Here is a 23,763-nt window from a genome sequence, read left to right as displayed (position 1 = left end):
AATGGTTAGGACTGAGATTCTCCTGCAGAAGAGCCATTTGACAGCTTGTCAGAGCAAAGTTTTGTTCTTGGGCAGATCACCTGATGAAGGAGACAGACTTCAGCATCATCTGTCACCTCTTCATTAAAATACTATCCAGACAAGTGAGTTATAACAGTCAGGCAGCAGGCTGAAGCTCTGATGGAAGTAACACTTGCTATGAGAAATATATAGGGCAGGGTCACTTACAAACTGGAGTATCAGATACCCTTGAGATATGAGAAAGTCTGCTGTTAAAGGTGTATGAGAACAGATAGATCCTTGCCTTTCTGCCATTTATTTCCCCCCAGGTTGGCCTGTTTTTGCCACAAAGAACTTCTAAAGGAAAATCCAGTGCAGTCCATTACAGCCAGATGTTATGAGCATCCAGGCCGAGATTTGAGTTTTGTCTGAATTGGTGACAGCCACATTAACCCCTCATATCTCCATCTAAATAATGTAATTCCCTGCCTGGCAACATCCCAGTGGGAACCACTGGTGGCTCTAAACAAAGTCTGCAGGAAGTCTGTTAAGGACTGGAAAGGAAAGGTTAAACAAAACTAAGCCATCTAATCTTGTGAATGAGATTGGGGTTTGATAAGGAGCTGCTGTTCCACAAATGGGATGGAGGAAAGGAACTGGCCCAGTGGGAACGTGAGTGTGCCAGCTTTCCCCTTCCCTTTCATTCATGCCAACCAAAGCTCAGAGGTCTTCCTTAGGGAAAGACCCCTGCTGTTAGCTGCCAAAGTATTAAACTGCTCCGTGAACGCCCTGTAAGATTGCCCACAAAGCTTAAAATATGACTTCTGCTGAGTTCAGAGTAGAAAGAGGAGGCAACAACTATATGATTAGTTGAAGTGCAGGAGCTTGGTGCAGAGGCTGGAGCAAGAGCAAGAGGCTCAAGGTTCCTTGGGTTCTCCATGCCATATGGGCACGGAATCGCTTCACCCCATTAGGTTTGGGTTTGGGTGGCACTGTGTGGGGCCTCAATGATCCTTGTGGGTTCCTTTCCAACTCACAGTAATCTATGATTCTGAGACTGCATCTGCCAGTCCTACGTGAATGTCTCAGTCTCCCCTAAAGTTGATGTTTGGATAATTCATCTTGTCTGTAAATAATCGCTTCAGGGTGATGTGAATTGCTCTGTGGACACAAAAGACCATATTTGTGTCCATGCCTCAGGCTGAATCCCATTTGAGTGACCTCCACAATCCCATCTCTACCTCCTTTCTTGCAGTCTTCTCACTTCTAACACTCTCAAATTGATATCCACCTCTGCTCCTGTGTATTCCTGCCTCATATGCCTCCATCTATTGTTTCTTGGGTCATCCATGCGGCATTCAGAGCCAGGCTGGATGTGGCTCTAGGCCTCCTGTCTAGCAGTTGCAACCCTGCACATAGCAGAGGGATTGAAACTGGATGATCACTGTGGTCCTTTTCAACCCAGGCCATTCTATGATTCTGTGATTTCTGGGCAAAAATGTGCTTCAACTCAAAACTACCCTCTCAGTTGAAAGTCTAAAACCGGCTCACTCATGTTGTCTAGTTTCCTTCCTGATTTGGGTTGGACTTACCCTAAAGAATGGCTTTGCTGAACATGGAATGTGGTACAAAGTTATTTAATTGACTGCTGGAACAATTGCAACTGATAGCAGTATGTGTTCTGTGGGTTTGCCTGATGGTCCTGTGCCTCTGCATTAGCTACACTCTGTGCCCACCTATCATTGCACCCAGCTGGTCACTACAGCCTGCCTCCCTATCAGACTCCTGCACAAGAAGAATTCATTAAAAGGGAGTTAACTTCTCATTAACTCACTTCTCTGCAAGAGAGACAGAATGAGTGTGTATGTGTGAGGGAGATGAACTGAAGGCTTCTGTGAGCAATGAATAAAGACTGAAGACCATGTGCATGTGAGAGTAATGAGTAGTGATAGGGTGTGTAAAGCTGTGATGGTTCAAACATCAAAAAAACACTGAAAGCGAAAGCAAACACAGCTGAGGAAGGGAACAGCGTGGAATCATGTGTTTGAAGGAAAGCAATTCCAAAACTCCATCTTAATTTGTTTCAATCAAATCCCTTCCTGCTCTCGTTAGCAGGGAGCACTTGGGAGCTGCCCTTGAGCACACAATGACAACCCAACCACTTACGTTACATGCATCGAGTAAGCAACCAAACAGTTCTCCCCAGGCAGGAAATCATTGCAGAGCTAATTAAAGCTTGTCACACCACTCTGCTTGGCTGACCAGCCTCGGCACGGATGAGATGGACTCTATTAATTGTAGCTGACAACGATCATTGTGTTGTGGCCAAATCCTCATGTGGGACTCAACACCCACTGAGAGATGGACACAGTGCTCAGTGCTCTGAAGGCGCAGGAGAAAAGGAGGATGTGGGAAACCTGGTCATGCACATGGGTGAGTCTGGACTTTTCTTGTCTCGTGGGTTGAGGATGTTGCCCACTGCCACACTCTCCAGCTGGGAAAACATCAGTCAGGGCAGGCAACAACAGCTGGGAAAAAAAATGGGTTTCTATGCAAAAGCATCAATTCCCTTCGAAAAACATGGGATCACCTTCTGCTATTATTCAGTCCCACTGGTGGAGCCTTTCAGAGAGAGCTCTACTGATATGGAACAAAATGCACTGTTATGTGCTATGCCTTTCTAGAACCTCTCTACAGTATTTCCAGGCCTTTCTTGTACCTGGAGCCCAGAACTGGGCAGGACATTCCAGGTGCAGACTTAGCAATGCTGAGCAAAGAGGAAGAATAGCCTTTCCTGACTCACTGGTGATACTCTGCCTACTGCATTTAAGAGTAACATTAACCTTCTTAGCAGCCAGGACATAATGCTGGATTATATTGAATTCGATGCTCACCAAGTCTCCTGGGGCTTTTTATTTTTGATATAAATGCTTACGAAATAATTTTCTTGGAGTCACAATATAGAACACCCATAAATTGCCTGGGATCCTGTTGTCCCGTCTTCCACACCAGCATCCACAGTTCTCTCCAATAAAAATCTAAACGCACTGACAAAGTCATTAGCATGATCAGTTAATTAGTGCTCATCTCCCTGGGATTAATTTAACAGCTGTGAGTTGCAGGGCAAATGCTTCACCTGCTCTGACATTACTGATCACTAGTGTGCAAATCAAAGTCCATGGAGATCATTCTGGGGACTTCTCCATTCGTTTGGAGTGGAATCTTAGAGCAATTTGGTCTTGGAATCCTGGTTGTGTGTGCTTAAGCAAGAGCTGATCTCATCTGGACACAACCACCCCATGCTGGGGCCTCCTCCAACTGGACCATGGGTGGGTGGTGATTCCTTGGGCTCACGTAGGCTGTTGTGATGAGAGCTTCAGGAATCATTCAGGGATGAAAGTCGATGTCATTTGACTACAGCAACAATTTTCTAACTCCTGAGTATAAACAATAAAACATTTTAACCTGTTTGAGAGGGTGCAGGATAGCTTGCAAGACAAGGTGCAGCAATTAGTGTGGTTTGATGCTTCTGAAAGGTATTTTAAGAATCATAGAGTCCTTTGAGTTGGATTGGACCATTAAAGGCCATCTAATCCAACTCCCCTGCAATGTATAGGACACCACAGCTCCATAAGCTGCTCAAAGCCCCTCCAGCCCGACTTGAGTCTCTCCATGTCATCCACCACCTCCCTATTCAATCTATGCCAGTGCCTCACCACCCCAAACATAAACAACTTCTTCCTTCTGTCCAATCTAAACCTCCCCTCTCTTAGTTTGAAACCATTTCCCCTTGTCCTATCACAACAGACCCTGCTTAAGACATATAAAAAACACGTAAAACCTGTTTATTGAGGAAGGGCTCATGAGAATCCAGCTCCCAAGAAGGCTGATTTGAAGTTTGTACCCTGGTGATAGCGATAGCTGAGATGAAAGGCAGCTAAGCTGCCTTTGATATGAAAGCAGGTAAACAAGCAATCAAAGGGAAGAATGTGGGAGGGAGGAAAGGGGTGCTTTGTTTTTCCCGGGGAGAACAGCTCAATGGGAGTTGGTCTCAGCCAGGAGGTTCAGGGTTGCTGCATTTGCTATGTAAGGACTCCAGTCAAAGCATGATCAACATCACCTTTTCTAGCAAACACACAGACCTCCCATTTTTCTCCCCAAATCTCTGTTCCTATGAAATGTGCTTCCTTTTTCCAGGTGTTTTGTTCTTGCTGTTGTTGTTTTTAACTTCCAGTACCTTTGTGCTGCTTATTGTGCTAATTATCTTACCCTGCATCCCTAGGGCTGGGCAATTTGATGCTAATGCTGATGCTCTGCCATTGCACGTCAAGGTAATTCTATCAACAGCATTGGGTTGAAGTCTTTGTTTAATCAGAGCAATGGAATCCCAAATAAATCAATACCTTTAGCTTTTATCTTACAGGTTAACCAACCAGCCCAAGATTCAGCTCTGTGATGCTACCCAGGCACAAAGCCACAGTACTGCAATGGAAAATCAAGGCTACTTAATACCGATAGGTTTTATTACAGCGAAAAAAAAAATATTCCTTTGAGTTGGAATTACAACAGAGGCATTCATGTTCTGATCTGATTCCTCCAGCTCAGGTATTATCTCTGGAAGATAAAAAGATATTAAATCTGCATGTAAAGAATGTCTGGTAAACTGCCAGGTTTCCCCCTACCCCTCCTTTTTTCTTTCTTTTAATTACTGGAAAGGAACACAGGGAACTGTTACCCTACCTGAGATCTGGAACTACAAGCATTTCGTGATGATAAATAACTTGAGAAAACATCCTTCTTCTTATCTCTCACAGTTCCTCTGGGCTCATTTTGATTTTATTTTGATTTTATTTTATTATTTTTTTTCTTCAAATCCTGTGTAGCTAATAAGCAGGGTGATAAAAAGAAATCAATGCTCCATATCCAAACTGATGTACTCACTGCTCTGGGTAACATTTTCCCAGAGATGCCTTTTAGGGTTTCGGTTACTACTCTCTCTATTTTGTCTTTGGTAACAAATATAAAGGAGAAAAAGCCAAATCAGGGTGAAAGGTGGAATGTAAAATGCTGGGACATAGAGAAGGAAAAGTACAGGGAACAGCCCCGCAGATGGGCTGATTGAGAAGCAGCAGTGGTCTGCGATAGGCACTGGTTCACAAGTATAAAGGTTTTACTTACCCTCCATCCTAGCACCATACCTGTGTTTTATGTCTCAATCTGCTCCAAAGGTGTCCTTGGGGCAAACAGCTGCTTTATATCATTGCCATTGATTGAGTGCTGCATGTTTCAGCTTTGAGTTCCTTGATTCTCAGTGCTTGCACACAGTATTTCCCAATGGCTCAACAGGGAATGGCCTCAAGTTGCATCAGGGGATGTTCAGGTGGGATGTTTGGAAGAATTTACTCTCATTAAGAGTGATGAGGAATTGGCACAGGCTGCCCAGGGAAGTGGTGGAGTCAATGTCACTTCATGTTTTCAACAAAAGGACGGATGTCACAACAAGTGACATGGTTTAGTGATTCGGTGGTGATGGGCTGATAGTTGGACTAGGTGATCTTAGCGTTCGTTCCAACCTTAATGATTCTTTGATTCTATAATTCTAAGGCAAATGCTCTGGGGCATGAAGGAAAGATCTCCCACGTCATGTTGAGGAGTGAACCACATTTGCTGTTGGCTTTGGGCTTGCATTGGTCTTCTGCAAAGGGGTTTGGGCTTAGAGCACACTGACTAGGAGCACCTACACAGGATCTCAGACTCCCACTTTGCTTTTGTTTCACCTCCCAATAAACATGCAGCCTGAAGATCTCATGTTCCTTATGCCTGAAGACACACACTCAAGGTCCCATTACTCTGTCTTGAGACAGCGCCCATCAGCTGCCTCTGTGCACTTTCCATCCTGCAGATAATGAGAAGTACTTTCTTTTAGGCTCATCCTCTTGATCACAAGCTAAGCTCAGACCAGAATACTGCTTTTGCATGGCTATGAGTTTACACCAAGCAATCACTGTGGCTCAGCTGAATTGCTGTAATCTATTCATGCAACCAGCACCAATGTCCAAAGCAGCTGTAAACAGCTTGCTCCAAGGACAGCACTTCTTGTTCGACACTGAGACCATTTAGCTTTGAAGCATATGCTCCTCCAGGCTCCTCTAAGAGCACTGCTCATGCTTTTAGGCTGGTAGTAATAGGCTCTTGACCTCCATTTGGTTCAGAAGTTCTCATTGAGAAGAAATAACACTCCCGTGTGGCACAATAGCTCAGAGATGCTGCATTCAGACGATTCCTTTGGATCAGGGCTGTTTACAGAGCAGCAGGCAATATGCTGAAATGTCAGCCCTCCTTTAATTCAGACCATAGAGGAGAGCAGTTTCCTTCCTGCATTTTCATGAGCAGACATTCCTGACTTTGAGCAAAGTAATGAGATTCATCTTGTTCTCGTGCACATTTGGTATCACATTGTCCTCAGGCATTTAAAGGAATTATTTTGCTTTTTTTTTCCTTTTTTTTTTTTTTTTTTTCCCTCCACAAGAAAGAGACGTGTCGCCTCTTTCTTTATCTTTGATTTCACCAAGGGTTTCAATTTGTTCGGCCTATTAAAATCCACCAAAGGAAGGCATCTGAAAACCCTGTTGTGCCTTGCGGAGTTCAGTCACAAAGGAGCTCACAGGCCACGCTTCCCCTATAATAGAGGAAGAGGTTTAGTCTTGCAAAACCTTGCTGAAATCCATCAGTTTAATTAGGAACTATTTTGCGGGGTTGGAAAATAATTATTGTGCATACAAAATGGAAATGACCAAAATTGCCTCATTAACGTTGATTCACTGTGTCCAGCATACAATGAGTAGAGAAGGGAGACCCTTGATGAATGATACTCCCTCCACGCCAACACGTTCCGCATCCGTAATGGCTGAATACAGCTCCTTTTGTGGGAGCAGAGGAGGCAGGACCAGAGTCAGACAACACGGACCTACGTGTTGGTGTCACCTGCCTCCTGTGTATGAGCACATAAGTTAGAGCTTGGGGCTGGACTTCCAAAAGGAGGACCTAAGATACAAATGGGTCAGGGGTCTCTGATCACATTCAGTCCATGACTTAGGGATTGCCCAAGGGACCTGTCAGAGTCATTCAGAGGCACGGGACACACAGGTGAGGAGAGGACACCATCCTAAATAGGGTTCTCCAATATCATAGAATCACAGAACAGTTTTGAGTTGGAAAGGACCTTGAAAGGCCATCTAGTCCAACTGCTCTGCAATGAACAGGGACATCTACAGCTCCATCAGGGTGTTCAGAGCCTGAACAGGCCATTATGCTGTGGGCTTGTAGCTGCAATGACAGTAAGATAGTTAGAACCCACACCTCCTTCTAAGTCTGAATCATGATCATACAATCACAGAATGGTTTGGGTTGAAAGGGACCTTGAAGATCATCTAGTTCCAATCCCCCTGCTATAAGCAGGGATACCTCCCTCTAGACCAGGTTGCTCACAGCCCCATCCACCTGGATGATGAAGAACAGGGTTGGATATCAGAGCGTGTGTAGGATGGTCCAGATAAGAACATAATTTCTGACAGTGATTTTCAGCCTGGAGTGGTCAAACTACCCAGTGGGGCCACACTCTTATGGAACAGCTGACATGGCTGGGGCAGATATTACAACTTCCAGGCCATTAGAGGACCCATGGGCTCTTGGGCAGCTGCATACCAGAGGATTAAACTGCCCTCCTGGCACACGGCATGAGAAGTTTACCCTATCCATTGCAGGGGAGTTAGAATAGATAGTTCTCAGAGGCCCCTTTCAGCTTTACAATTCTAAGGTGACCTGTCAAGGAGATCATTGTGCTGTCTGGTGCATCTGGGGTTAATAGTAATGTTAGATTACTCTTTCATCTCTTTTCTTAAACATTTGGGGAAAAGCCATTTTGCTGATTAGGCACATGAAACTCAGTGAACTTTTAGAGAGGCCGTATGTCAGTCCCTCACAAAAGCAAGGCAAGTCAGCGAGAAGTCAGCTCATCTTATTTTAGAGGTACAATCTGTCATCTGTCTGATCCTAAGGCCGACATCTAAAATGGGTCAGGGAAACACTTTAAAAGCAGCCATTTGTCTTTTATGGCTGAAAAAAAAATGGAGCTTAGGGTAACTCTTTCACATGTAGACATTTCCATTTAGATGCGTGAAGGAAAATGAAGTCAGTCCCACCCTGAGTTGGATGCGGCTGGTGTATAGGAATACAAGGATGCTGGGTAGGGTCAGGAAGACCAATGGCACAAAACACACACAGCTGCCTGTCCAAGGGCCCAGAAATCCTAGAATCATATTGTTGCTTGAGTTGGAAAGGACACTTAAAACAATCTAGTCCAACTCCTCTGCAATGCACAGAGACACCACAGCTCCACCAGGTGCTCAGAGCCCATCCAGCCTGACCATGACTGCCTCCAAGGATGGGGTATCCGCCACCTTCCTAGGCAACCTGTGCCAATGCTTCACTTCCCTTTGTCATAACAAACATTTTCCTTATATCCAGAGCCATCCTGGATAACGTTTCTGACTAGCTGTGCCCGAGTGCCCCTTTGGATGGATGTGCCTTTTTCAGGCTCTACATATCACATTCATGTACACAGAAGTATCTATAAAAAAGAACAATTGTACATCAGGGAGCTAAGAAAAGAACCCTTCTGTCCTGTTGGGAACAGGATGGTGTTATCAGGCCAGCAAAGCCCCTTTCATCTCAAATAGCTACGTTTCCAACTCTTTGCACATGTAATTTTGCACCTCATTGCTCCTAATTGAGTGGTTTTGAAAACCCATCCCGTAGAGCTATCCATTACTCTGCCACTGCCAGTGTCAGAGAAAATAAGTTCTCAGACACTTCTGTCTATAAATAATTCTGCTGCCATGAAGATATCTGCAGGGAGTGTTGACAGCTATCTCGTTACTGGCGTATTTCTTGGTTTTCTATCCATTTCCTTGCTTTCTACCTCCAGCTTCTCCCCCAAAAGGAAGGGGCAAGTCTTCCTAAGCAGCATTGCCAGCATCTTCTTCCCAGAATGGATCCTACAACCACCATGGGAGCAGCTGTTCCCAAATTGGGACTCAGCAATGAGACTTCTGGTGCTTGTGTTTGCCTGAGATCATTCTCAGCAATTATCCAGGACCAGGATCACCAAACTCCAGCTCCAGTCATTCCATCCTGCTAATCCAAATTCCACCATGCAATTTCAGCAGAACACACGAGTCTTCACGCAGTTGTGCATCTTTAAACCCCCGCTGTGGTTTATCTCATGGGTTTGGGTAGGGAAAATTGATTTCTGTATATTTGGCCCTAAAAACCAGTTGTGAGTTTTGGGGCAAAACACCGTAACACTGGCTTATGGGGGGAGGGGGATGATCAAGATCATCTTGGTTTCCAGCAGGAAAGAATCATTACTGAAGTGGGACTTAGGGGATGGGCTTCCTATAATACAATGAATTTATTCACAGCAGCAATTGAACAGAACGACTCTCAGCTTGCAAGGGAACAAAATTTACCCAAGCAGCTGTGTCATGCAGGCAAACCATCACCTCTTGCTCCCACTTCCCCACAAATCACCACTGTAACACCAACAGCAGCGCAGCATGAATTTAAAGCGTCTACACCGCTTTCCTGCCAAGGCATCAGCAAGTGCTTGCACCCCTCTGGTTTCTCCCACTGTAATATTTAGTCCATAATTAAACAAGCATCAGAGATAAATAGCTGACAGCTTAAAAGCACTTTTTCACACTCTTCTTCTCACTTTGTAAACACAGACCTTACTTCTCCCATAAACTGCAGAGCGCAGTTATAACTCACTCTTACCAGCATTGCCTGCCTCTGGCTTTTCTTGCCTAAGTTCTGGCTGTATGTAATCAGCCGGGCTGCTGTTCTTCCTTGAAGTTTGCCCTTATTCTAAATCAGAAAATGGCTTTGTCTGTCTCTGAGGATGGATGGAGACCTCTCTTGAGATGGACCTGTTGAAACATTGTCCCCAAGTCAGCAGCACGCTCTGCACAAGGATGTGGCTACAACATATCGGCCACCATTTTTAGGAGCGAGTCAGAGAGAAGAATTTGTTGGACTTCTCCAGAATAGATCAGTTCGAATGAAATAATTTAATCATCATTTTTGTCTTGACTTGGAAATCTCTCCTCCTGCCAATGGAAAATGTTTCCCCCAGGAGACGGAGATGGAGGATGCTGGCACATAGACAGCTTCGAGCTTTCACCCTTGTGCTTTTGGCCCCCCAGAAGCTGCAATGGGCAGTGCCCAAGGTGGGAAAGGCTGGAGCATGGAAGGTGCCCATAGCAGGGGAGCTTTGCCCTGCGCTGTGGGGCAGAGGTGCTGCATATGGGGTCCTAGAGCACCATCTGCTGGCACCTTCCCCCAGATGAAACCCCTGTGGGTTGGAAGGGATGTGGACGCGGCCAGGACTGCAGAGGGGGCATTGCTGAGAGCAGAGGGGGCTGGAGGCAGCTGGAGGAACCCCACGCTCTCCTGTGGGCTTCCAAGGGAATATGGAACAAGGGAAAACAGGACAAAGTCATTTCTAATTGCTGCAGTCAGAGTGAGCAGTGGGGTAGGAGCCAACCCATAGCTGAGAGGGCAGGGGTGGAGAAGAGCAAAGAGGGTCAGAGCAAGCTTGTTTGGGTGAGCCCACTTCCCCAGCAAGAGTTTTGGGACCATTGCCTTTCAACGTCTCTGATATGATGTTGCTGGGCTCTACTTGCCCTGTGAGGAAGAATGGCACATGTGTCCCCTTGCGTGTCTGTTTGCATCTATGTTGGGATTCCCCTTCAAAGATTTTCCTTCTCCAAGTTTGAACTAGGTGCCTACATGCCCTATTTTGGCTCAGATTGACATTTCTCAGTCACTTCCCCAAACCTCTTTATTTCTCCTTTGCTCTCTTACTGCACATTTCTCTCCTACACCTTTTTTTCCAAGACCCAAAGTGTTCTTTTCAAGTCCCCAGACAGGAGTGTTTTTCAAATACCGTGCACAACAGCTTGTTTCTTCAGCTCTAAAATAGCCAACTGTGGTGCTGATCAGATAGGACTGGTCTACGTGAGGTATTTTTAGCTGCTAGATTTCATCAACACCTCCAAGCCAAAGGTCTTCAGACACCTCATAGTTGACATCTACAGTCAGATTTTGCTTCAGAGCAAAAAGAGCCCGGAGAATAGAAAGGATCACTGTGCTCATAAGGCCAGTCCTCTGTTTCCATAAGCTGCTCAGCCTGTTACATCCTCCATTGATCCTGTCTCGCACTTGTAATTTATACAGGGCCATAATGCTGGAGCATTTCTCTCATTCATGCAGAAAATAGACAGCGTTCTGCTTGAGGGAGGTAAACTTTCTGCGTGTAATAGCAGAGCAGAAGTGTCTGGGATGACAGAGAGGATATACAAGCAGCATATTGACTTTTACGTGTTGCAAATAGCCAAAGGAAGTTGTCTCTTGATACACTTGGACTAACAAAGCACAACACTTGGCACTGGAAGCATTGCTGCCACAAAGCAGAAGAAAGGACTGTAGTCTCTCTGCCTTGGGTGCAGAGCAGGCTGAAGCAGTTATAAGCCATGTAAAGCTGGTTATGAGCTGCTCATCAAATATGAGTCACCAAATCATCATCTATTGAGCCTTTCACTGTGTTCATCTTCCTCTGTGCTACTTGCATGCTGCACTGCAGGAAGGTGAAGAGACAGAAAGGCAGGGAATGGCAGTGAGTGAGTCCCAGCTTCTAATAGATAAAGGTGGTAAGAACCACCCCAGCACAAGGACATGTTGGAGCTGTTGGTGGAGGCTCAGAGGAGACTATGGAGATGCTCAGAGACTGGAACACCTCTGCTATGGAGAAAGACTGAGAACTGAAGGTGTTCAGCCTGGAGACTCCGGGGATACTTCATTGTAGTCTTTCAGTACATAAAGGAGGGTACAGCAGAGATGGAGAGGGATTTTTGTCAAGAGTGTAGTGATAGGACAAGGAGTAATGGCTATAAACTAAAAGTAAGTATAGATTAGTCAGTGAGAAGTTGTTCTTTACTCAGAGGGTGGTGAGGCTCTGGCACAGACTGTCCAGAGAAGCTGAGGATGCCCCTGTCCCTCAAGGTCAGGCTGGATGGGGCTTTGGGCACTGTTGTTCACCCATGTAGCTATGCCTACACTATCCAGGGTGTTAGCTGCAGACTGTATTGGCATCCAAATTCATTGAATGACAAGATGATGCTCTGGTGTTGGTTCTGGTAGGAAACCCTAGGGGGAGCCTAGCTGCCCAAATAGGACCTCAGCCCACTGTCAGCTGCTTCTATGTTTCCCTTGAGCCACAGGAAAAACACTGACTAAGATTGGGTCTGCAGAAAAAATTGTATGGACAGAACAGGGAAACATACTCCCATCTACTAGAAAGTGAGGAAGGAGGACACAGGGGAACTACAAGCCAGTGAGCCTCACCTCTTTGCCTGGGAGGCACATGAGGGATGAGTGGATGTTCTGAGACAGCCACCACAGCTTCACCAAGGGAAGGTCATGCCTGACCCATTTGGTGGCCTTCTGTGATGGAGTGACAGCAATGGTGAACAAGGTAAAGGCAGCTGGTGTCATCTACCTGGACTTGTGCAAGGCCTTTGACATGGTCCCCCACCATATCTTTATCTCTGCATTGGAGAGGTGTGGATTTGAATGGTGAACTATTCTGTAGATAAGGAATTGGCTGGAAGGTTGCAGTCAGAGTGTTGTGGTCAATGGCTCTGTGTCCAGGTAGAGGCTGATGACAAGTGATGTCCCCCAAGAATCTATCTTGGGATTGGTATTCTTTAACATCTCTATCAGTGACACAGATGATGGGACTGAGTGTACCCTCAGCAATTTGCTGATGACACCAAGCTGAGCAGTGTGGTTGATACAGCAGAAGGAAGGGATGCCATTCGGAGGGACCTTGATAAACTTGGATGGTGGGCTTGTTTTAACCTCATGAGGTTCAACAAAACAAAGTACAAGGTTTTGCACTTGAGTGGAGGTAATACCAGATATGAATATATACTGGGAGAAGAAATCCTTGATAGCAACCCTACTGAGAAAGTCTTATGGGTCCCAGCTGAAAAACTAAACATGAGCAAGCAGTGTGTGATTGCAACCCAGAAGGCCAATGGTATGCTGGATTCCATCAGAAGAGGACTGGCCAGCAGGGTGAGGATGGAGATTGTCCCCCTCTGTTCTGCCCTCATGAAGCCCCATCTACATGGGAAGATAATAATAGGACAAAGGGGGAATGGTTTTAAACTAAAGGAAGGGAGATTCAGATTAGATGTCGGGGGAAGTTTTTTACTGAGAGTGTTGAGGTGCTGGAAGAGATTGTCCCGTCCCTGGAGGCCCATCCTTTAAGGTCTGCTGGGATGGGGCCCTGGGCAGTCTAATACTTGATCTATCAGCATGCCAACAGGGATTGGAACTTGATGATCCTTGAGGTCCCATCCAACACAAGCCATTCAGTGATTGATTCTATGATTCTGGGATCGTATGATTCTATGAACAGCATGAATTTCTAGGGTGGGTTCTTGTCATTTCAAGACTTCTAAAGTCTTACACCAATTCTGCCTGCTCTGGTCAGCCTGGGTTCTGTGTAAAATTAACAGGAGAAATGTAGGCGGTCTTACAGTATGATTCATTTGACCTTCATTTGTCCCTTTTTAGAGTTCTGCTTTAAGATGAAATTACTGTTTCTGCTGACAAAAATGGCATCTTGTGGTATCAAGCTTGCATGGAAACATCTACTCTATAAATATTCATATTTCATTCAAAAAATTCAACCTCTGAAGTGTTATGATGACAATGCTGTGCGTGGGTGAAGAGGAAGCACACCATATATGTGAGTAAAGCCAAGAACTTACTGTTAGCATAACTAAAATCTTCATTGGTTAAATCAGGAATTGCTATTAGACTTGATTTTATTATTAGAGGAAAGGAGAGAATAGTAATTTGAAATTCAGTCTTTAAAACAGTAAGAATACAATTCAAAATATGTTGTTTATGTTACTGGCTTATCCTTTCTCACTTCGAGATCCACTTTGGGTCTTTTTTTCTATGTTTGCTGATATTATTTTATAGAATCATAGAATCATAGAATTACCCAGGTTGGAAAAGACCTTGAAGATCATCAAGTCCAACTGCAGCCTAACCATAGTACCCTAACTCTAACAACCCTCTGCTAAATCATATCCCTGAGCACCACATCCAAACAGCTCTTAAACACATCCAGGGATGGTGACTCAACCACCTCCCTGGGGAGCCCATTCCAGTACCTAACCACCCTTTCTGTAAAGAAGTGTTTCCTAACATCCAACCTAAACTTACCTTGGAGCAACTTGAGGCCATTTCCCCTCGTCCTGTCACTTGTCACTTGTTCACTTGAAGGTCATTTCATAACCTTCTCTTTCTGCTTGAGTCTACCAATCCCTCCCATGTCCAGATTCGCTGTATATTGTGCCATGTATGTACATTAGATATGATTTCTTTGTTCTTTTTGTTACCCCTAAAACTAGTTTTGTCCATGTCTGCATTTCTTTATCCGACCGTGATGAGCTGTTTATAGCCAGGAGGTCTCCAGCTTCAGTCTGTGCCATATCTCTTCTCATCCCATGCCTGCAGTCTTATATGTTGCATCCTGTATTTCCACTTCTCAAGGTCTCTGCTATCATTCCAGGCCTGTATTTCTCCATATTACACCACAGTGTTACGGTTGTTTGCATCTCATTCCTCACAGAATAACTGCTTGCTCCTGCCGTCCATGTAAACTATATGGTTGATCATAACACAGAAAGATAAATAAAAGCAAAGCAAATCAGATGTAGGCACCCGGTCAAATAGAGAATTTGCCGTCACGGCTAAACTGAGTGAAACAAAGCTCAGGTGGGTCAGGAGAAGTTCAGACAAAGCAAACCTGGCAAGGCTCAGTCCTGAAAACTCCTAATTGCAGGACTGCCTTCTAAAGGAGCTGTTCTCCTGCAGGCCCCCCCAGGCACTTCACAGAAGCATATCCTTGCCTCTGGGGTTGCTCACACTACAGAACATTGTATGCTTTTCTAGTGAACCCCAAGCAGGAGGAGTCAGTGCCTCTACTGAGCAGCAGATAGACTAAGTCTGGCCCAGGCTGGACCCAGAATAGCTCATTCAATGCAGAAACCTCATGCCCTTTTACTTACCAAGATACTACATTCAGGTTATTCTGCTGATACCTCAAATAGCTATTTCTGGCATATCTTTGTCACGTTTCATTTGTGGATCTTCGCAGCAAGATTTAGGAACACTGAAGATCTCGTCTTGACATGCATTGCTCTTCTCCTGTGTATAAATGGCCCCAGGACTGATGGGTTTCTGGGGTTTAAGCTGAATTTCAGGACCAGGCTGATGTTCATGTTTCTTACATACATGTAGGCAAAGCTCTGTAACTTGCTTGGACAGAAAGGCTGGAATCCATTTTGGGTGTTACCATGCAGGGCCAGGCTCTGTTCCCACTATCCAGAGGAGGATCTGGGAGCTGAGTAGAGCACAGCCATCCTAAACATCCTTTAGGCTCTTCCTAAACACAGTGTGGAATTTTCATACTTGGCCTTGTTGCCCTTCATGGTACAGATGGATCCACTTCCCAGGCCCGTCTGGATCTCTCTGGATGACGTGCCTCCCTCCAGCATCGCGACCTTGGATTTTAGGATTGGTCATTTAGTGACGTACATTCCCTTCGAGGGGGGTATTGCAAACAGCAAGATAATCTATCTTGCCAGACCCAGTAGAGAATTAGACATTAATCTTTCATCCGAGATTGCTGAAACAGGAGGTTTCCCACATGCTGACAACAATCTCCCCCCTCCCATGACCAGTTTTTTCTGGGATAATAAATAAGTCACTTTAAGAAAATCCCCAGATACCACTTCCTTGATGCCTGCTCTGACACGTTGCTGAGCTATAAAGCTCCAGCCATCCCCTTCTCTCAGCCAAGGACAAACAAGACTTTCTGCAAGCAAAGAAATAAACAAATGCAATCAATCAGTTTTTATAGCGTGCCTCTCCTTTCCCCCCCTGCCTCTCTGCATCTGAGGTTCCTCTCCATGTTAAGAAATAGGAGGTATGTCAGGATGGTGGAACCAAGCCCAAATTTCCCTGAGAAAACAGAAGAGTCAAAGGCATGTTTGGAAAATAAATATCAAAGCTGGCAAGCGAGGCCCAGGAAAGATGGAACTGGCATTGTTAGAAGCCAGTAGGAGCAAAAGTAGAGGCAGTTTCACACAAGACTCAACACTGACAGAGCCCACTGCCAACAATATCTGGGGAATATTGCTCCGAGAGCAAAAGAAAGAGCACCGGGCCTTGAGCAGGAAAGAAATTAGAAGTGTCTGTCTCTGCCACTCTGATAAGATGAGGAATAATAACAGAGTGTGAGAAATAACGGTGGAGGGAAAGAAACAAGTGGCCACAGAAAAGCATGTCAGAGTTACAAAAAGAGACAGAGAAGGGAATTTTATTCATGAGCCTTTCCAAATGCATCTGCCATTATCGCAGGCATGAGAATATTATTCTGCTGCTGTCAGGGGGCATGTGACTGGGGCTCCAGTCGTCAGAAAATCACTGCCAGCTGTCAGAGGGCCAAGCCATGAAGGGCGATGGGCCAACACCAATCACACTGTCAAGAAATGCATTTGCTTGTCCAGAGATTAGCAGCCTGGCCTCGGAAGCTTTGAGAGAGAGCATTGGTTTAAAAAATGGAGATGGTCATGTGAATGGTGCAGCGTGCCCAGCAATGGAAGCAGGGTACAGAATGCTCCTTTGAAAAGGCAGTGTGAGAAGAAAGGTGTTCAACTCTTTCCAGTTGGATCCGGTGCACTGAATAGAATAGTGTGTGTTTGCTTTGATGGTATTAAAAAGAGATTAACTTATCCGGAATCACTTTGAGTGTCAGAAGGTGATCATTTCTCTGTACTGGCACTGGTGAGGCTGCACCTCAAGTACTGTGTTCTGTTCTGGGCCCTTCACTACAAGGAGGACACTGAGGCCCTGGAGCCTGTCCTGAGAAGGGAAAAGGCTGTGAAGGGTCTGAGCACCTTATGGGTCTTATGGAGAGCAGCTGAGGGAACTGGGATGGTTCAGTCTGGAAAAGAGGAGGCTCAAGGGAGACCTTACCACCCTCGACAACTGCCTGAAAAGAGGTTGTGATGAGGAAGGGGTCAGCCTCTTCTACTAGGTAACAATGATAGGATGAGAGGTGATGGCCTCAAGTTGCACCAGGGGAGGTTCAGGTTGGATATTAGGAAAAATTTCTTCTCCAAAAGAGTGGTAAGGCTGCCCAGGGAGGTGGTGGAGTCACTGTCTCTGGATGTGTTCAAGAACCTTGGAGATGTGGTACTGAGGGACATAGGTGAATGGGCATGGTGGGATGGGTTGGGGTTGGGGTTGGTGAACTTGAAGGCCTTTTCCAACTTTAATGATTCTATGATTCCATGATCAATGTGTTGATGATGCGCAGCATCCACCTCTGAGCACATCACAACTGTCAAGGAACGACTGGATGTTGGTAATAGGTGAACGGTTGGACTGGATGATCTTTTAGGTCTTTTCCAACCTTGGTGATTCTATGACTCTATGATTCTTTGGGAAGACTGACAAGAGATAGCTGATCTGAGCTGAACTTTTGCTGTATTTTATTACCCTTTCCTTTAAGCATCTTCAGTCCCCTATATATCACAGCCATTAATACAGTTCACAGAGTTCGTGTTAAGCATCCTGGGCCCTGTATTAGCACTGCCTACCTTTTAGATCCCAACTACTGCAGCATTTGAACTCAGAAACCCATGATTCACTGTCCAGAGCTACCACACTTAGCACTCCATATAGAGAGATCTCTACAGCTGTAGCCATAAGGACTTCAAACAGAATGTAGACGGTTGCTCATACTCATTACACAGCTTCATATGTTGCAATTAATCCATTCACATTGTAATCAAATAATTATGTCAAAACTTTGGACCAAGCTTTTCAGAAAAGCATATCATGGCGGATCAGCTCTCCTCTCCAGTTTTGTTATGACACATGCATTAAGTTTGGCTTGATGAACACCTAGGCACTGCCATGCCCAGAAGCCAGCTCTCATTCATATAAATAAGTAGTATACCATATACACAATATACATATATATAATTGGATGGTTGGACAAGATGATTTTAGAGGTCTTTTCCAATCTTAATAGTTCTATAATTCTCTGCTACAACAATGTATATACATAAATAGTAAATGTAAAGTCAATTTGAATGCATATATATATACACATGTATAAAATATGTAGCATATTATATATATAAAGCATTGACTTTTTACAGTATAAGACAACATTACTTGCTTCTCGGGAGCTGATGCCAGCAACATAGCAGAGATGGGAAATCTCCTGGAGATTTCTTTCCTTTCCTGCCCATTGATGAGCTCTGCTAGTGCAACTGGTTACCAAATGGTCACTGGGGGAATGACCATGGGACAGAAGGAAGAAAGTGGCAAGTGGAAATGTACTACCGTATTTCCTCATGCCTCCTTTTCTCCCCCTTTTAGTTCACAAGTCTGAATTATTCAAGCTATGTTAATAAAGTCAATTTGAATTGTCTGAGCAGGCTCCTTTATTAATGACATGTTAAAAGAAAGAATTTGGCTGAGGTGTAAGTTGATTAGCTAGCTGGTAATTAACTGAGATCCAGAAAAGTAACAAAGGGTTTTTGCCAAGTAAATAATTACTTGATCTGTTTCCTCTCCTCCCCCTTCCTGCAGTAAAGGAAAGAAGTATAACAATGGCTTCTTTAGATGAGCAGAACCTGCTTCATTTCCAGGCTAGGTAGAAAAATTTGCATAAGCCTGGGGTAAATATGCACGTCATCCTTCCAGAGATCAAGGAAGAAAATAACAGATGCCTTTCCTGCTGTAGGTGCCGTGCAAATGAAGGTATTTTGATGGTTCTTTTTTATCACGATTATTATTACTATTATTCTAACATGTGACATTTTAATATGTCTGTATCTGCTTGCTCCTTTCCCCTCTTCCAGGGGTTTTCCAGAATAGCAATGCAAGGAAGTGGCTTTTCCTAGCAATGAGCCCAAATGCAAGGCAGTGAGCAAATGAATGGGGATATATTATCTTCCACATTCAGGCACTAATTGCCTCATTATATAAGAGAAAAAAACAGTGTGTGGGTATTTTTTTTCTCTAAACTGAAACTTAGAGAATGTGAGTGAGGCAATGATAATAGCGAGTTCCTCTATTTCTCTCCCTACAAGGATTCTGGGAAGAAAAGCTGCCAATAATGACAATTTAAACTGAAATATTTGGAAGCTGACATTATGATGGGATGTGAGATATACAAGCTGAGAATCTCATCTTGTATTTCATACCTAAGATGCTGAATGCGATCCATTACAGTATGATCCTAGAAGACTTTAGATTAGCTTGCCCCTGTCTCAAAATCAGTTTCTTCTTGCCCAACAACATGTTGGCTTTGAGATTTGCATTAAGCCACTCTTGCACTGTTGGGACTTCCATTCCTGTATTAGATGGTAACAAATAAGCCCTTGCTCAGTCACCATCTCCCCACTCGCTGAAAATGGGAAGAGTGGGAAGGATTATCTCCTCCCCCTCCCCCCCATGATACAACAACACCATGATATAACATATAGATTTAACCTAAGGCAGGTTCTCGTATTGTACTCTGCCTAGAATCCTTACTCAGCCTTTTTCCCAAGGATCTAGCTGGGACAAGAACAAAAAGAGAGGAATGTTACTCTCACCATTGTAACAAAGAGCTGCTTCAAGTTTTTGAGTCCCAGATGGACTCAGTGCTGCCTTGACAAATCCTAGATTGAGCCAGCATTTTGTCGCTCTCGTCCTCTGCCATATCACTCCTCTTAGGTTGTATATAGGGAGTTTTTAAGCTGTTGTAAGGACAGCATAATCCACAGTGTGTTACGATACCTAAAAAGTAAGGCTGCTTGCCATGAATGCCTGAGTTCCAGTCAACTGAGGTCAAAGCAGTTCCAAGAGTCCAATAGACATCCACTTGTCATGAGCCCTGTGAGCACAGAAAACAAGAGCAGGAAGCTCACGGACCTCAAATCAGAGTAGAGTGCTTTTCAGAACTGAATAAGGAGAAAAACAAGACTCAAGACCTTGTCCAACTTCAGCCCTCCGAAAAAGCTAGACATGCTCAGTGCAGTTGGTGAAACAGAAAACATTTATTGCTCTTGGACACAGAGCAGCTGGGAGCCATATGTGCTATTATATGAGAGCTAGGGAAGATCAGTGACCTCAGGGCATCCTGCCTGGCCTTCTGCTGCTGTTCTGAAAGAAAATGAAATGGCAACACTTAAGGAAGGTGAACTGAGGCTTTAAGGCAGGATCCAACTTAAGGTTAATGCATTTAAATACTCTTGCAAAAGTTCCTGCACGTCTTGTTATGCTAAACTCAGCAGTAACATAAATTAGCATGAAAGGAAAGATGGCTTGCTTTATTTTTTCCAAGGCAAACGCTGTTTACAAGTGTAAAGAATGAATTACAGCGTTTGGTTTTGGTTCTTTAAAGGCATGGGAAGATTTCCAGGGTACAAAGGCAGGCTGATTCCTGGATTCCTTTGAAAGTCGATGAGATTGAAGCACCTGCCGCTTGTGCTTTCAGAAAGTCTTTCTCCCTTGATCATCATTTGATATTTCAGCTTAAATTGGTGTACATTTGGCATAAGGACATTGCAGGGCTCTGATTCACACACACTGGGGTGAATTAAGCTTAGATGACAGGAATAGTCACTAAGCCGAGCTCTCCTTTTGCACTTTTCCCACTGCCATAATCATCTCCTACAGAAGTAGATGAACAGGGTAGATAATAGCAGGACAAGGGGAAATGGTTTGAAGTTGAAGGAGGGAAGACTTAGGTTAGATATCAGGGGAAGTTCTTTACTGTGAGAGTGGTGAGGTGCTGGAGCAGCTGCCCAGAGAGGCTGTGGATGCCCCGTCCATCCCTGGAGGTGTTCAAGGCCAGGTTGGATGGGGCCCTGGGCAGCCTGGGCTGGTATTAAATGTGGAGGTTGGTGTTCCATCCTGAGGCAGTGGAGTTGGAGCTTGATGATCCTCCATTCCAACCCAAGCCATTCTATGATTCTATGATCAACACTATTCAAGTTGTTGCATTCAAACTTGATCCTGGTGGTCACAGAACCCACACAGCTGATGCCACTTACTAACACAGCCATCTGCTAAAATGCATACAGTACCCTTGAAAATACAACTAAGAAAAGTCTTGTGACACCAGCAAGTTTTTGAGTGTTTATATGGCTCTAGGATTTATAATGCTTTACCTAAGGCATGACTCCATTTAACTTCAGCACAGACATACCTGCTTAGCTATCAACAGGGAATCAGTTTTGCAAAAGTCTACTGAGCTTTCTTGGATCAGATCTCTCATCATGTTAGGAAATGACTTGCCTTTTCCATTCATTCATGTGCTAATAGTTTCTGTGATATTACTTCAGGCATAACTCTCATCATCTTAACGAGGGTGCTTATAAAGTGCCCTTAAGCTTCAAAGAACTTTACAAAAGAGTCTGATTCTGTCTCTTACAATCCTGCTTTTAGAACCTTGCTCATGCTATCTGCATATAAACCAATGGGATAAATTACATGTTACACAGGATCAGGCTTGCATGAAATCAAGGTGTTAATGACCTTCTGCAGTCAGTGCAGAGCAGATAATTAACAGAAAGCTGCCAATAATGGCACTTGGAGCTGAAGTATTTGAAAGCCAACGTTTTCATGGGATGTTAGACTTTTTGAGCTGAGAACTTCGCCTTAGGATTCTATGCCTAAGTTATTGAATATGGAAACAACCCATTAAAATACAGTCCTAGAAGTTGTACAGGTTCATAATTAATGTAGAATTTGACCAGGCAATTTGTAGCACAACATTCAGCTTTGCTTCTGAACCAGTGACTTACATCTTTATTTTAACATTATTAGAACCAAGTAGTGAAAACATCTTCAAGACTGTGCCAATTTTATCTCCCCTTATGCAGGCAATTACTAAGGAGAGGGAATATGTACAGCCTTCTCCAACATATGCAACTGTAATGAGTTCTAATCAATCTGTTTGTTAGGTCTCATTTTATGTGGAAATTAAACAACTAGCAGAACAAGCAAAGACAGAGGGTTTGCATTGTGAAGGGAGCTGAGAGAAACGATCTTCAATATTCAGTTGTCACTACTGGAATTTCACAGAGCACAGAAAGAAACACTTGCCATTTCTAAATGGCAGCCTCTTCCCAGCCCCAAGCAAAAAAACTATTGGATCCACATACTGAATTTACAGGACATATCCCTCTAGTGGTGTACAATGACATGACTTGACTAACTGAACAGTTTGGTTGCTGTTGAGGTTTAGGGTGACACAGAGCAGTATGGAGAAGATCCTTTTACCACAAGCAAGGAGGAGAAGCCACAGGAAATTACTCCACTGGCATGTAAAGTGCATTTTCAGTAGTACTGAAAATAAGCATTTCATGAGCCCTGTGTCAGTTTCCCTATTTGTTACTTCAGAAATGAGATATTCCTTCCACATGTCTTACAGTTCACACAAAGAAAATATACCACCTGGGCACAGGTAGGTTTTACTATCTAGTTAGAGAAACCACATTTAGATGCAAATAACTTCAGGCTGTCACATTATATCCAGCGAGGTAATGTACACTGCAAAGCATCGCTCAGTGTTACAGGGGAAAAATGCTGCATTTAATATGTGCTGCTGTAAGGGCAGACAAAAGTTGTCTGTAGAAAGTGCCTTTACCTTTACAAAACAGAAAGAAAAGTATATTACAGTGGTTTGTGGTTGTCTCTCCAATACTGTGCTTCTGAGAGTGCAGTGGCTGAAAGGATAAGAAAAGGTAAATTAGAATCTCATAAACCTTCTTACCATGTCCAGAAAAGGGCAACAAAGCTGGTAAAGGTTCTGGAGCATAAGTCTTATAAAGAGTGGTGGCCACTGGGATCCTTCAGTCTGAAGAAGGCTCAGGGGAGACCTTCTCACAATCTGCAGCTCCCTGAAAGGAGATTGTGGTGAGGTGGGGATCAGCCTCTTTCCCCAGGTAGTACCAATAGGATGAAATGGAATGGCCTCGAGTTGTGCCAGAAGTGGTTCAGGTTGGATATTAGGAAAAATTTCTTCTCTGAAAGAGGGTTAATGCATTGGAACAGGCTGTCCAGGGAGATGATGGAGTCACCATCCCTGGAGGTGTTCAAGACCAGGTTGGATGGGGCCTTGGGCAGCCTGGTCTAGTACCAGATCTGGAGGTTGGTGGCTGTGCCTGTAGCAGGGCTGTTACAACTTGATGATCCTTGGGGTCCAACCCAAGCCATTCTATGTTTCTATTCCATGATTCTATGAACTATTGGTATGTGGCACTGAGGGACAGTCGGTTTGCATGGTGAGGTTGAGTTGATGCTGGGATTGGTTATCTTGAAGGTCTTTTCCAACCTTAATGATTCAGTGATCTGAACATTCAAATGTGCAAATTGCTGCACCTGCCAGACTTAAAATCCTCACGGTTCATAAACAGTTTTGTGCTTTGGAATCAGTTTGGTGCTACTTCAGACGTGTTTCAAAAGTTTGAGAATGGCGAGGAAAATCTTGCTTTGAAAAAGAGAATAAGAGAGGAGAAAAAATGGAAAAAGAAGGGAAAATGGTAA

This window comes from Excalfactoria chinensis, chromosome 1 (assembly GCF_039878825.1).
Source record: "Excalfactoria chinensis isolate bCotChi1 chromosome 1, bCotChi1.hap2, whole genome shotgun sequence".
Lineage (NCBI taxonomy): Eukaryota > Metazoa > Chordata > Aves > Galliformes > Phasianidae > Excalfactoria > Excalfactoria chinensis.
This window is presented reverse-complemented; position numbering follows the sequence as displayed.